This window comes from Drosophila biarmipes, chromosome 3R (genome assembly GCF_025231255.1).
Source record: "Drosophila biarmipes strain raj3 chromosome 3R, RU_DBia_V1.1, whole genome shotgun sequence".
NCBI classification, from domain to species: Eukaryota; Metazoa; Arthropoda; class Insecta; order Diptera; family Drosophilidae; genus Drosophila; species Drosophila biarmipes.
Window position 1 is genome coordinate 16,398,576 of NC_066616.1, and position 13,170 is coordinate 16,411,745.

Genomic DNA, 13,170 nt, shown 5'->3' on the forward strand with positions numbered 1-13,170 from the left:
AGGGAAACTGGCTCGGAGCGATAAGCGAGAAGCTGTGGCAGCCATGTCTGTCTCTGTCCGGTATCAATGGGTTTTCGGCCAGATCCCTCGCCTGGCTGGTACCACATAGCCATGTTGGCCAGGAACGCTGCGGAACGGGCAACTGTTGATGTTTTTAGGCGGTCGCACGTCGGCAGCAGCGGCAGCAGCGCTCACTACTTGCGATTCGTGAAGTAATTACTATAATTACCTTCAAGGTAGATTTTCCAAAACGATGCGCGGGCAGCAGGGAATGCCAGGGAACTCCACTCCACTCGGCCCAAGCGAACTCCGGCGAACTGAACTGGCCATTGGTAGATCCCGAAAAGCTGTTTGGCCGGCCTGCCCCTTCTGGCTTTTGTAATAATTTTGTTGTTTTCTGGCCCAGAGGAGCGGGTTCTGTGGCAGGGTTCTGTGTTCTGGGTTGTTATTATTATTATATGATACACCATTGCAATGGCCGTTTCCAGTCCGCTTGTTGGCTGCCAATTTCTTATGTTGCTACAGTTTGTTCTGCTCGTTGGCCCCACTTTGCTGCTTTTTCCCTTTACTTTTGTTTTTGGATTTTGTTTCCCCGGCTTAATCGGAAATTAAAGCTGAGGGGCTGCTGCCGGCCACGATTTTGACTTTGACTTTAATTTTCGCTGCAGTTGGGTCTCCATTTGGCCGGCTTGTCGTTTGTCTAATACTACTCCTACTCTCCTACCTGGGAACATCTTGGCCACGTAATTGTTTGGCTCATAAATCATACCGAATTTCGCTTCTTTTTTACATTTCCCCTGTAATTTTTGAACGGAAAAATTGCTGGTGTGGGCATACATTTTCACAGACTGCAAATTGGTTACAAAAAGAAGTATCTTAAAGATACTCTGAAACAATTTGAGTTTTAATTTTAAAGTCTTGTCATGGCCACTGCCTCTTCATTAGGAAACTTTCTGCACTTTCCAATCGAACCGCCGCCCCTTTGCCAGTGCCACAGAAACTTTTACATCATTTTAAAACAGTCGCAAAAAAATGCCAGCATTTGGGAAAGTTGCAGCTCGGTTTTCCGTGAACCCCTTCCGACTCCCAAAACCCCAGCCCGGAGTTGCCGAATTCGAACTAACTACACTTTAATGTAATTCATACAATTTCCATTTGTCTAACCGTCCATTAATCATTCGCACGCTGCTGAGCACGGCCAAAAGGGGGACGGGGGTCAAAGGTGGCCAGAACGGGCTGGCTGATGGGCAGATTGACTCCCCGGACCTGACCAAATTTGAAGCTTTGTTTACGTGTGACAATCGGGCGACAAGTTGGAAATCAAAAGCATCTCCATCTCCCCCGAAAACTTGGCCCCCAAATTTATTCATTTGGCCTGACAACTTTCGGGCAGCGCAAAGGAAAGAATCCAATGCGGTTGGCCAAACTTATTAGGCGCAGTGAAGCATGGCCTGCAAATTGGTACACCTTGACGCTTCACTGGCTCTGGAGACTCGAGGAGGATTCCACTGGCTCTGAGGCCCAGAAACAAAAGGCGGCCAAAAGGACAGCCTGCCACCCAGAGGGGGGATGAGATACTTGGGCAGATACAGATACTTAGCGGCGATAAAGACAACGCTTGATTATGAGAAGCCAACCCATGGCTGCGGAATTTATTTGCGCTGTATATTTATTTATGAGCTTGTCCCTCTCGCCAAGCAGAAACAAAAGAAGCCAGAACCCATAACACAGAACTCACAACCCAAATCCGAATCCAAATCCGAATCCCCGGCAGAATCACTCAAGTGCGAACGGAAACGGGCGCCCAGAACTTCAGAACTTGGTCCTGCCATCGGGCAGGAAATCAGCGATTAAGCAACCAACTAACCAGTAACCAGTGAGTCAGTCACCAGTAGGCAGTTCATACTCCAGGAGCACTGGGAAAAATCTGTGGAACATTTAAATTATAAATGGTAAATTTATATATATTTTTTTTAATGGATTTTATTTTTTTAATGGATTTTAGTTAATCCCTAAGTCTTGTATACCACTCTTATTTCATTTAATAGAACCATTTTATTATTGCGTTTTAATTATAAGATTTTAGTTTTAAATAAAATAAATAAATCAATTCTAAAAAATGTATAAGAATTCAAATTTTTAATTCATTACTATTAGAAACATATTAATAAAATATTCTTTTCTTTTATTGCTTTAAAATATTGTTAACTCTATGTGGAATATGGAAAATCCCTTTTATATATGTTTTTTTGTTTTGTGAATATTTCTTTACAAATGCATATTTTTTCCCCAGTGCATCCACCTTAAATCCCTGCCCCAAGGCCTTCCTCGCGAATGGAAGTGTGTAATTTTTGGTATTAATTGCTCGGTCTCGCAAACTTTCTGGCTTCCAGTTAGCCTCTTCAGCTGAAATAATAACAATGCCAGAAGGATCCAAGTGGGTTGCCGGGGAGGATGGGGCTCGGAGGTTCCATTGGAGGCTTAGGAAATAATTGTAGTATCGTCTTGTAATTTGCTTGCAGCAACTGGACACGCCCTCCGACAATTGGCAGAGCGGCTATTTCAATCTCTTCCCTGGTGCCGAACCCCCTCGAAAAGGGGTTTTCAAGGAGAAAAGGGGGCTACGAATGGGGGACTTAACATATTGACTGTGACCTTTTGTGGCTGCTTGCTGTTTGCCGTTTGCTGTTTGTTATATGCCACGGCGGCAGCTCGAAATTTATGCTCACATGGCGCCTTCGATAAGATCGAGAACTCCTTGGCTGAAAGTAAATTTCCCCCTGCAGAGCCCGCGTTTTCCCTTCCCCTCTAAGCCAACGTGCTGAGGGCAACAACAACAAGGACATGTCGCTGAAAGCATTATCAAATATTATGCATATTTTGCGAGCTCCTGCCCAATGGCGGGGAAATGGAAGTTGCTATTTCGAGCTCTGCTTTAGAATGTCTACAAAGTTTGCTTTATCTCATGCATAAATCAGTTGCTAAAATAAACAAAAATTGTATATGAGAGTTGACAGGCGGCGGGAGTGAGTTGATATTGCGTGGGTGGTTGGGGACCAGGAAGATTTCTCGGGGGAGGAGATGGCAGGGAAAATGGGAAAAATACTCTGTTTCGAGTGCGAAAAGAAGGCGAGCAGAGGAACTTAATAGAAAGCCAAGACAGGCAATGAGATCTGCGCCCAAACCTCAGGAATTCGCGCGCCTGCTGAATCATCGAAGGCGCTCCCATTTGCATCGACTCGAATATGACAAATGAATCACCCAATCAGGGTTGTCTAACATCACTGAGAAAATAAGATCTAGAATACATAAATATTTTGTATTTTAATTGTACATTAAACATCAATAACGATAGCTTCAAATAAACGTATTTAATAAATTTTAGAAAATATGCATCATTGTTTTAGGCCTTCTTTTCTTTTCAAAGCTTCTTGCAGTGGAAAACTACAACCAATGGCGATGTCTACTAATACCTCTAAGCCCCGAAGCCCTGCACTTTTATCCCTCATCCTCGTCCGATGACGATGTTGAGCCATTCTTCACCGAAAAGCCCTTGCCAGAGGACTGATGCTCTTTCACGTCCGATTCTTTTGATGGGGCGCCTGTCTCTAATGACGCCTCCCACACAAATTAAGCTAATGCGATGGCACCAGCTGCTTTTCCTCCTTTTCCGGCTTTTCCCGCTCTTTTCTGCCTGCAAGCTGCACTTGTGCTCCTGTCAAGCGGCTGCGGATGAGATTGCTGGCCAGCGAGCCTAAGAGAAATGAGCCGAAGCCGAAAACCAACAATCAAAGCGAGTGGGCTTGGGGTGGTGAAAGGGGTTTAGGGGGTGCACTGAGAATAAGTTACCCTCATTTCAGGCAAAAGGATCTTTAAATTTATTTAACAAAAAATTATTTTTTAGAAAAATAAGAAATATATATATTTAAAGTCTCAAGTACATAACAAAGGTGTAATAATCTTTTTAACTAAATCAATCATTGAGAGTATTGGGTTTTTCATTAAAGTAAAACCTTCATATTTAATTATTTTTTTATATTTCTTTTTTCAGGAATATTTAGATATTTTTATGACTTCAGTGACCTAAGATATACTCTTTTCCAGTTTTCAGTGCAAAGATACTAAGCCAAAGGAGGACTGAGGCTCCTAATATGTCCGCTCTGGCGAGGACTAGGGATCCTACGGCCGGGACCGTTCATTTCGTGTCGTTTGGTTCTTGTCGTTGTCGTTTGTCCCTCATTTTGACACGATAACGCGCACGGTTCCTGTCCCAAGCCCGTCCTCTGACCCACCATCCAGCCCAGGGTTCCTGCCCCTGCACCACCCTAGGCCACCCCGCGCCACCAGCACTTTCCTGGCCCAACCATCTTTGGCATTGCGCTGGCGCTCGACATCTCATAAAGTACATGACAGGACATTAGAAAACACAAGAGCACCAGCGAAGCCGACGCCTCCACATGAGGAGCAGGAACAGGGAGTGGAGGAGGAGCAGGAGGCGGAGGGGCGGGTGGCATGGGGGCGTGGCCCATGCAAATTTTGCACCACCATCGCCGACGTCGTCGTCGTCTCGTCATCATCTGCATTTGGCCAGCGAGGCGGGCGAACGTTTGTCGTAAACATGAAATGGGTTTATATCGTTGCTAAAATTATTTGACATTTCTTGGACTTTGTGCATTTTTACGAGCACCAGTTGACATTGTTGAGGGAGCCGGCTGACTGCCCCTCGTTTGGGGCCACTGGCACCTCCTCAAGCCATCAGTTTGGATGTTGGCCTCGTGTTTTTCTGGAGCAACAGAAGTCGTCAAGTGGGGAATACTCTACACGGCAAGGGGTAATAAAGTGTGCCATAAGCAGACAGTAAATTGTTCCTCAAAAAGTGTGAAATCAACAATTGATGAGAGTTATAGATTAGGTCTTTCGGTTCGAATCTTATGGCTTTTCCATGCTTATCAATTTATGCTAAAGTGAGGTAGTCAATATGACAGTTCTATACATAAATTTGGAATTTTCTGTTCCAAAAAAGGGTTATATTGAGTGTTTTGTATACCTGGAAGACAGTTTTGGAGAATATACTAAAAAATATTTATTGTCTGAGGTACACAAAGTTCTAAGAGCATCTAAGTTTCGCTTATAGGCTTTCTATCCCCCGCTCTTGTTTGTTTGTTCATTTGACTTATTGTTGGAAGCCTGGCGTTTGCTGTGACATGGACGTGGACGCGTCGGACGAAGGGGGGTTCGCATGCAGCATTCGAGGAGAAGAAAGAGCTGAAAGCGTGGGCGTGACATTCGCCGGCTGCTTGGCTCTTTCTCTTTCTGCTCCTCTGGCTAAAACTCAAACTCAAATCTAAGCTGAAACCCAGGGACTGGGTCCCTGAGTCTGGCAGACGTTGACAAGAAAACGCCATTTTCTGATTGAATGTCACACAAAGGCATTGCTCACAAACACACACACGGAGGGGGTTCAAGACTGGGCAATGTCGTCTGGTTTGGCAAGGAGAGGGGGTCCATAAAGGGGGTCACTTGGCTTATCAACATGCACACGAAAATGGCCAAAAGGGCAGGCCAAGTCAGCCAATCGCAAAACGCAGCTGCTGCATCAGGGCAAAAAGCACCGAAAGTACAAAAAGTAGTGGCTTTCCAGGGGGGTTTTTGTTTGGGGAAAGGGGTTTTCCAGGAGCGGGGGCTTCGTTGGGTAAAGAGGACTACTTCGTAGCCCAGAGCAACTGCAACAACAATCGGCGACGCCACTTTGGACATGCGCGCGCGCCCAATCTTGCATGCAAATGTTGCTCCCCGGGCGTGCCCCACCCCTTAGCCCCCTTTTTATCCCCCGACCCCGAGCAACACCCCCTGCCCCGGCGATGCCCTCCTCGGCGGATGGGTAGGTGGTGCAGAATGTTTGCGTGGCACGCAACATGCAAACATTTTTGAGTTAACTTTGGCTCCACTCCTGCGGCCCCCCTTCGTAAGCCCTATACTACGCACTTTTGACTCTTGATAGTGTTAAATGCCACACACACTGCAACGGCGGCAGCAACAACAATGGCAACTTGCAACAGCAACACAAGCAACAATGCAGCGCATGTCAAGCGGCAATGCCAAAACAAGCGAAATTTCTTTTTAGGCACGTCGCGTCGGCGACTGCAGCTCGGAATCTTGGATGGAAATGGACGTGGAAGTGGATGAGGACGAGGACGTGGACACGGAGGCGGGGAAACCGGAGGGAGATATGAGTGCAGAGTTATTGGGGGAGAAACGCTCGAGTGGGTGGGCGGTCCTCTGGGTGGTGCAGTGGCAGTGGGTGGGCGGTGGCGCCGGCCGTTGGGAGGGGGCTAAAATAAAAGCAACTTCAAGTAGAACTGACTGAAGGGCGGCCAAGTATTTGCCATGATTTGATATTTATATACATGAAAACGAAATGCTACAAGAAAATATAATTATCACCTATATCTCACATTTTTAAGTCATTTAAATTACCATAATTAAATATTTATAAGTTTAGGAGGAATACTTTATTTCAAAGTAACTAAAATATTACTTGCAAAATACATATGCTAAATATCATGATAACGTGAAGAAAAATGTATTTAAGTAATATTTGTATCTATTCAGATTTTATATTCTTAAATTTAAAGCAGATAGAAATAGTCCCTGCTTCAATTAGCCACTCCAGGTGCACGTTTCGGCAATTAAAGGTTAATGAAGAAGCGCCTTTTAATTTGTCATCCGACTGTCGCCCTGCCAAATTCGAATCGGGGCCAAGGCAGAGCTTAATGCTCGGTGCAGAGACCAACAGAAATAATTATTAATTTAACAAACGTCGCATGTTGCACAAAATAATTGACAAATTTTCATATTTAATTGAGGAGCGGAGCGCAGCTGCTGGCACTGGTCGATTGTTGTTGCCATTTTGTCTGTCACCAGGGGCTGAAATTCATAAACAATGCGACGTGTCGGGCTCCACATGCATCTCATATATTCACGCACACAGCTGCAAGTGAAATGTCAGGCGGAAAAGTCGGGGAAAGTCGGGAACACTCAGGGAGTGGACACCACTGTGCGGCCAAAGGAGCACTGCTCTTTGTGGGTAAAAATTGCGAAATTAAGCAGAAAAAATGTTAAAACGCTGACGTCTGATTTGCGAGCAGCGAAATCGCCATCGCAGTCGCAATTTCAATCCCAATCCGATTCGGCGGCAAATGCAACATTATTATGCATTATTATTATTCGGCGTGGTGCGATAATGCGACTGCAAATGAAATGCACACACATAAACACACTGGCGTATAAATAAAAATTGAAAAATTATGTACATTATATTAAAAAGCCAAATAAACGACAAGCGGAAGCGCAGCCATTTAAGTGGAAGTTAACATCCGTCCGACAGAGCCAGCCAGCCATCCAATCCCAATCCCGCCCGATCCGATCCGATCCGATCCACCCACTCCCACATCCTGCCAGCTCGTCCTTTTGTTTAAAATAAAATAAAATTGCATATTATTTGCGTATCGGACATTTCAGTTGTCATTTCATTGTCGTGTTTGTTGCTGTTAATGCAAAAATAAAAAGCCACCACGGCCACTCCTCCGCCTTTTTGGCCAGCTCCACTGAGCCACTCCCAACCACTCCGAACCACCTAGCCAACCACATGTGCATCGCTGGTGGTGTCCAGTGTCCTGTGTCAATTTCATGCCACACTGCAGCCTTCTCTCTAATGCAACCAGCCAGATTATGGAGCACTCCCTGCCCCCCACATGCAGACCGTCGGACAACTAACATTTTAATAGCGCTCATGATTTCCGAAAATTGAAAATAAATTAGTTGTATATCATTTTCGGTCGGTTGTGTGACTTTTCCCCCTCCATTCCCCATTCCCCCGGATGCTCAGCTGCCTCCGACTGTTTGCATAATTAAACTTTAGCGCATATCCTGTCCCTAAATTGACATTTCGAGAACTCCAAATGTCCACCGAACGCTGGCCGAAAAAGTTGGTCCACATCATTGAGGGAATCCTTTATACACTATCTAAAATTAGGGTTTCTTTAATGAATTTATTTATTTAGAGGAGAACTTTTATTTTTGCATTTATATAATTTAAAAGTTTTTTAGTTTTTTAATAAAAGATTACAACACGTTTTTAAAGATACTAATTAGCTACATACATAAAAAGGCTTAAAACCGGCAAATAAAAATATATTGATAGACCGCTCTATCCAATTTTCACTTGTCAAAGAAATAATGTTAGTTACTCTTCCAAACCCCCAAAAAAATCCCCTCCATAGGCAATCGGGGAACTGCGGACTTGTCCGCTGCCTAATTAGCAACGCATATTTAAATAATTTTCAATTCTATAAGCAGACATTTTTAACTTGAGCTGTCAGTTAGCGTTAAAACGCCACTTTGTTTGGCTGCCACTCGACCCCTGACCCCAAAAGTCCTCAGATAAATGCCGAGGAGTGCTAAATTATTGTCAATTCAGTTTTTAATTTGTGCAGTTTGTTGGAATTTTCCCAAATAAATGCAAAAGTCAATACGTTGCTGGTGGTAAATTTAATTGACTGGTGCAATGGCAACTGGGTATGTTTTTGCCCCTCTCCGCCCAAAGTCGGCAGGCTCCTCAAATTGTCAATTAAGTTTTATTTAATGCCATTTGCCAGGCGGCCCGCTTTTTGAGGTTATGTACGGCCCAGAAAGTATGCAACGCTAATTGTAATTGCGTTCCGCTGGCGGCCATTTTGAAAAGCGTCGGAAAAAGGTGGAAAACCGACGGGTCGCTGAATTTGTGCAATTTTCACTAATTAAAAATTAGCGTGGCAGCAAGAAGTCCGCTGCCTTGGCCACCTGGCCTAAGTGCTCAAGAAGCCGATGTTCAATTTTAATTAAACTCGCAGCCGGCTAATTAGAAATTGCGAGTAGGCCCAAACTTTAGCCGCAAACAGATGCCCAACGCTATAGGACTGGGTTCCAAGAAAACCCCCACCACCCAAAGCCTAAGATCCCGAAAAGCCCAATAAACAAATTCCCTGACATGTTTAACACTTTCCGCTGGCAGAGCCGGGATACACAAAAATTAAGGACCATCTCTGGCCTTTGTCAGTGGCATCCTGGCTTTCGGAAGGGGGTTTCCTTGCTCCCCCCGTGGTACGAAACGGGGAAAACTTTTGTGTAAATTTCATTTCGTTTGGCGATTAGTGTCGCCTCTCTGGGCGGGTTTTCATTGTTGAAATTGTTATGCGACCATTAAGACATTTTATAATTCTTTATGGCATCAGCAGTCCCCCGAAGAACACAAATTGAAACTTCTACTAATGGCGAAATGAAAGAGCCACCGCGGGTGGTGCAAAGGATGTTCGCGGAAATTAGCATTGAGTGGCAAGGATTCTCCCCATTGTTTCCCTTATCGGAGGGCCCAATATACATAAACCGATAATTCGCAGCTTCCTGAGCCGCATATCAATATATCAAGAAAGGCAGGATGAAAATATCAAGTGCAGATAGAGAAATTTAGTTGTTTTATTTTTTCTCGCCAATGGGAAAAGAAGATACTAATTTTTTCACTTGGTAAAAAAGCTTAACATTAATGAAACAAGATTTTTGAGATCTTGATAGCAATTCTTCGACACAGAAAAGTAACTTCATATATTGAAAAAATATAAAGCTAACTTTAATAAAATTTAAAGAATGTTAATAAATAAATCAGCAACTATACAAATCAAGGTACAAATTCTTTTAAAAAATCATTCAATATTTTTTGTTACATTAAAATAAAATGTGTTTTTCCGCATGTATTGAGGTATATTCGAAAGTCTTGCAACACGCATTCACAACTCAATTATCGCACACTCACACAGGCACACACACTCAAAAGACGGAGAGGGGCGGAGAAAGTCAACCCCTTTCTCCGTCTGCTGGTGGTGAGGTTGATTTACGACACCCAGGCGGCGTCACCTGAGATTAAAAAAGTAAAAAGCCCGTCGAAAGTGGAAAAAAGGAGCAGCCAAATGGCGGGGGAAGAAGGGCAACAAAAGGGCCAAAGGAAGTGCTGGAGAAATAAAGGCATTAAAATCACTGACAGCCAAAAGGATTGTGCCGCAATCACACACAGATACACACGCACACACTCTCCCCTGCCTGAACGTCAAAAAGGGCAACATCATTGGCACCATATGTTGCGTAATTTGTGTTATTGCCACACCAATATGCAAACGTGTGTGTAGTTGTGCGAGCATTGCGCACTTTCTTTTAACCCTTAACCCTTGTACGGCACTCTCACCCTGCCCCTCACCTTTTGCGGTTGCCCTTTTTGAAATCGATATTTAGTTTTTAATTTTAATTCCAATTGCTACATAAAATATGGGAGTGCACTTCATTTTAATTGAATTCGCACACTCTCAATGGGGTACGTGTGTGTGTGAGTTGGCGAGGGCGTGACAAGGCGCGAACTCAGAGATACACAGATACACACTTGCATGTATAAATTACCTCATCGCCGATAATTGCAGGCCATCAATCTTGAGCACATCACACAGGAAAATTGTCAACGCGCGCAAAAAGTCATCAGACACGAGCACTTTTCCAGCTTAATGGCCAAAGGAGTTGTTGTCTACCCATGTGGTTTTTATCCCTGGTGGAGGGGGATGGGGGATTGGAGGCGACTCTGTGCCCATATAGGTGGGCTTCATTAGGACACCACATACCTGCGGCACCTCTGGGTGGCAACACTCGACTGCAGGATATTGTTTCTACAGTTAATGTTATTTCTAAATAGATAAACTGGTTTTTTGTACAATAAAGTATATATTTTTAAATATTTATTTATATTTCATTTCAGTTCAACATTATTGTGGACTTTTTGATTTAGGATCTGTAATTTAACTTCCTAATATTAACTTTGGATATGAGAATTTTTACACTAGGCATTGATCTTATTAAATGTTTTTGTATTTTACAAAGCTAAAATTGTTTTTAAGAATTAGGTTTGCTGCCAACTGTAATTACCGTCGGGTTATTTTTTAATACACTGTCATAAAAGGCCCGCGAGAGAGGCACTGGGGATAGCCATCCCCGGCAGAACGACTCTATATAGTTCTCGCCCCGACTGTAAGGGAATCGTTATTAGTTGCTGCTGCTCCTTGGCCAGCAGAGTGGCTGACAGGCGCTATGTCTTGGCCCGCAGCTGTCCTGGACTGGCAATTACTCGTCTCTGAAATCTTATCACGCATCCCCAGCCACTCAGCCATCCGCCGAGCCACCCACCCAGCAGGCCACCCACTCACGCACATCATTAACAAGGCAGCTCCGTTGGCCAAATTACTCATTAGAAAATGTTGCCGGCAGCTGGGTGGGTGGCACATGCTCATCCGCGCACGAAACGAAGGCCACCAGCCACGACTAACAGTAAACACTAGCTATATGGTCGCTTGATCCCAGAAATCCAGCAGTCCGGGGGAACCTGGGAAGAGGAGGGTGAACTCCGGCAACTTGACGACGGCAGCGCAGACTGCGCCAAAAGTCAAATTTTGTAGATTGCAATAAATCAAATAGCAATTACACGAAATTAGGCATGTTTTCTCAATTTTGCACACACACACACCGGAGGGGGAGGGGATTTCGAAAGGACTGGCACTATGTGGGTGGAATCCCGAATCCTCAGCCCACATGGAGCATTAATTGCAGCAGCTGGGGCCACGGCCACGTCGAAATGGCGGAGTGTGCGAAATTGGTAAAAGGGTTCAAAGCCGGCAACTTGAACTTGTCTGCACCACCGAAAATTGGATGTGGAAGTGGTTGAGTGGCTGAGAGGCTGAATGGCTGACTGGCGAGGAAGTAGTGTGGGGGCGGCAGCATATGCGCCAGCTTTCTAATTATGTAAACTTGGCCATGTTGCTGCGATGTTGCGATGTTGCCGCTGCAGCTGCAACACTAAAAACGCCGCTGGGGGACAACGGCGACGACAGGCGGACAACACACCACAGCACATAACATGCACCAGGAGATGCCCATCCTCATCCCCATTCGCATCTCCATGCCGTCCTCGCGGGCACCATGCTCCCCTTCTCGATCCAGCGATTCCTGTTCCAGTTCCCAATCCAATCCTATGCGAACCGCTGCCCGGCGGAGTGCGTGCTTCGAGCATATTTATCTTATGGCTGCAACGTTTTGGATTTTTATTACAAATCAATTGAAGCATCATTAGCATAATTTATACAAAGCGTTCGCTTAATGAACCTGGCTGATCTCCGGATCGGTTCCCGCCCTAGAACGGCCTGGAAGTCTGTTACTGGCCTTCGGAGAGAGGCGAATGCACAGGGGTCAAAACTTCCAACCAAATCATTATAAGTTTTCTGATACCCACATTTTATAACTTAGTTAAGATGCTCGTTCATAAAAAAAAATCGCATAGTTTTTTTCAAAAAACTAAAGTCGTCATTTCCCTTCAAAAGAAACAGTATTTTTGCCAAAAACAGAATGTCATATTTTGTTGAACTCGTAATAATATTTCCAATCAATTGGCATTAACAACTAAAAATTTTTAATTTTGACCCCATTTGGCAAAAAAAAGATGATGTTATCCCTTGTAAAAAAGTGAAAATATGCGAAAATTTTTAGTTTTCAGAGTCCGGCAGAAAATGAATCAGTCAAATTGTCTGGCTTATTAGCTGTTGAAAACAGTATATCTTTTGGGTTTCTGATCATTTTTGACCAAGTTACACCAAAAAAGCTCAAAGAAAAATATCGTCTTTTGCCAAAAAACTAAGGTCCTCATTTTCCCACCAAAAAATAAAAGTATTTTGGGCAAAACAGGAAAAGTAATGGTCCAAAATCGGAACGCCATACCTTGTTGAACTCGTATTAAAATTTCCAATCAATTGGCATTAACAGCTAAAAATGTTTATTTTTGACCCAATTTGGCAAAAAAAGATGATGTTACTCCTTGTAAAAAAAGTGAAAACTTTTAGTTTTTAAGATCTGGCAAAAAATGTCAGATTCAAATTAACTGGCTTATTAGCTGTTGAAAACAGTATATCTTTTGGGTTTCTGATCATTTTTGACCAAGTTACACCAGAAAAGGTCAAAGAAAAATATAGTTTTTTGCCAAAAAACTAAGGTGCTCATTTTCCCACCAAAAAATAAAAGTATTTTGGGCAAAACAGGAAAAGTAATGGTCCA